General features: G+C 26.9%; 1 long non-coding RNA gene across 1 annotated transcript; it reads right to left on the bottom strand.

Moving 5' to 3' along the window:
- Window positions 986-2,728, bottom strand: LOC110270429. The gene is made up of 4 exons (XR_002359940.1): window positions 2,418-2,728; window positions 2,110-2,173; window positions 1,844-1,959; window positions 986-1,347 (listed from the first exon to the last, which is right to left on the bottom strand). It is a non-coding gene; the product is annotated as an uncharacterized LOC110270429 (long non-coding RNA).

Here is a 3,132-nt window from a genome sequence, read left to right as displayed (position 1 = left end):
GCATTCTTATAGTATATTTTTTTTTCAAATCAATAATATTACTTTTGTTGATTCATATTTTATAATTTTTACAGTACCCTTTTTAATACAAGAGTCTAATATTTTTTATTTAATCAAGGTTTAAGATTCACTTTTAACTTGGTTATAATCTATTAAATAATGAATTATTTTTACCCATAACATCAAAATATTAAATTATAATTTAGTGATAATAAATAAATAAAATAGTTTCCAGTTTTGATATTCCAATTTTTTTACATATTTATTTCGTTTATCCTCTAAAAAAAATTGATTGTAAAGTATAAATAAACTTTTTTAATTATTATACACAGTTATATGATATATTACTAACAAAAAAATTAAAGAATATATTCTAACAATTTAAATTTTTTTATAAAATCTAGAATTTATTTATGTCCTTTATTATCAAACAGATTATTTAACATATACTACAGGAAATAATTTTAATTATAATTAAGGAATATTACTTTTATTTTTAACTGAAATAAGTATTTCTTTTAAAAATGATTTAATTATTCTGCAGGTCCCTATAGTTTTACCGAATTTTTAATTAGATTCTTATACTTTTTTTCTTTTTAATTGGGTCCCTATACATTATTTTTTTTTTCAATTTAGTTCTTGTTAACGTTAAACGTCAAAAAAATGTTAGTGAATTGTGAAATTACTTGTATACCCTTAGGGACCTAATTGAAAAGAAAAAAAAAAGTATAAGGACCTAATTGAAAATTCGATGAAATTATAAATATTCAAAGAAAGATATTACTATAATCCCTATTCAATGATTTTACGAAAAGAAAAATATTCCTATAATCTCTTTTATTTTGTCACTATCATTCTTTTGCTTATTGATATACAAATTGTACCAAAAATACCTTCTCTTTTTTCTTGATTTTTAAAATACCTTATCTTAAGAACATACAAAAAAAAGTAATGGATAAAATGAAACAAAAATAGTAGTAATAAGTATATATAAAATTCAGCTTCTATCATTCAAGTATTCATTATGATCATATAACATTTTACATCTGTGTGGATTCATGGAATATAATTTGTCTTTATCATATCATGGTACTCCATAAAAATCACAAGACTATATAATTTGTGTTATTAAAATTTGAAATTTAAAAACAAAAACCATAAAAAAACGTAATTTTAGTGTAATACAGATAATTTAAAAATTAGTTCTTGTGTTGCAACCTCTCATTCTCTGAACCAGCATAGGGATCAACAATAACAAAGGATCAACAATAACATTGATAACTGTCGGTTTCTGAGCCGAAAAAATTTTTGAAAGAGCAATGTCTGTAACTGGTACCGAACCAATGTCTAGATTGAAAAAGAAAAAAAAAGATTAATCATCACACAAATTGAACCATTATATCAAAAATGATCATTTTAGAGGTTATATCAAAAATTGACCATAGTGGAGTGGGGGAAACGTTTTGATAATACCAATCAAAACCATTTGATACATGAATCAAGAAAGGAAAGATTTTCTTAAACAAGAAATTATTAATTTCAAAGCATTAGATACAAAACAACTTTAAAAGCAAAATCCAAAGAAAATTTATTATGCTGTGTTTTTGTTTTTGCTTATTTAGAATCACAAGCTACTTAATCAAAGAGTATGGCTTTTATAATGTTGCCACCCAACTTAATTATCTTTTATATAATATATATAGATCAATCCAATACTAACTAATTAGTAATCCTCTTGTAAGGACTATTCTTTGCCAAAGAGATTAAGGGATGTAATTAATAGTCAGAGGTAGAAAATATAATAAATTAATAGCAGACGATTAAATCATTCCATGTGACTAACCTTCCTAGAATCACTAGGATTCTCAGCATAGATTAGATGCAGAGGTGGGAAGAGATCACATCCAAAGGCTCATAAACTTCGTGTCCCAGTTTATCTATGTTTTTCTTGCTAAAATCCTATAAAAACACTCAAACAAAGTCAAATGACTTATTAGCATTCATTCATCATTCTACAACAAGATTTAATAACATATATACATACATGAGCACCATCAAAAAATAACATTAAAACAAAAAAAGTGGTTTTATAAGTTAGATGAAGCATACCTTTTTCGAGAGCAATTGTAACAGAAGATGGATGGGGAACATTAAACAAAATTCAAAGATAAATCTGACAATTAAACAAAATTAGAAAATATGAACAATTAAACAAATTAAACAAATTCAGCAAATAGAAACAAGAAGATAATCAAACAGGAGGTATTAAACAGGAACAAAATAATTAAACAAATTAAACAAATGTTCATTCAAAAAAATTTAACAAACTCACATTCAAACAAGAAAAGAAACAGGAACAGAGAGAATCAAACATAAACAGAAATAGAAGTTGAAACAAAAAAATCAAACAAACTCACATCAAATTCAATGGGGACGGCGCAGCGACGGGATGCCAACAAAAGGGACGGCGATGACAAACGCGTGTGAATAAGCGAAGGGAATGGCGACGACGAACGCGAGCGAAAGGGAGGCGAAGGGAATGGCGATGGAGGAGCGGCGTGGCATTCTGCGAGTAGTGGAACACACCAGGGTTACGATAAGTGACGGCAGACGACCAGCGACGGATGCCAAGCGGAGGAAACGCGGCGACAGGGAAGCTCAACGAAGAACATAGGACAAGGTATGAGTGCGGTGCAATGTGAAAGGGTATTTTGGAATTTTAAAAAAATTAAAGTCTCTTTAATTTGGTTTTTAATTTTAACAATGAGAATATTTATTTTTTTAATGGAATATTTTGTTATTTTAAACATTTTTGTCACGGTAAGAATTAAATTGAAAATAAAATTATAGTATAGGGACCCAATTAAAAAAAAATATATATAGGGACCTAATTAAAAATTTGGTAAAACGATAGAAACTAACAGAATAATTAAACCTTTAAAAATCAATGAAGAATGCATAACTTGTAAAACCATTTTTTAATTTTTGTTTTAATGAAAATATTAAAGAAGTAGAAAGATTCCTTGTGATTCCACAATTCAACTCTTCATTAATATTGTAACTACACACCGACAGTCACAAAGTTAAAATTACCTAACTCCATCTATTTTATTACGGTTTAATTATACAATA

The sequence above is a fragment of the Arachis ipaensis genome, chromosome B03, assembly GCF_000816755.2.
Source record: "Arachis ipaensis cultivar K30076 chromosome B03, Araip1.1, whole genome shotgun sequence".
Lineage (NCBI taxonomy): Eukaryota > Viridiplantae > Streptophyta > Magnoliopsida > Fabales > Fabaceae > Arachis > Arachis ipaensis.
This window is presented reverse-complemented; position numbering and strand designations above follow the sequence as displayed.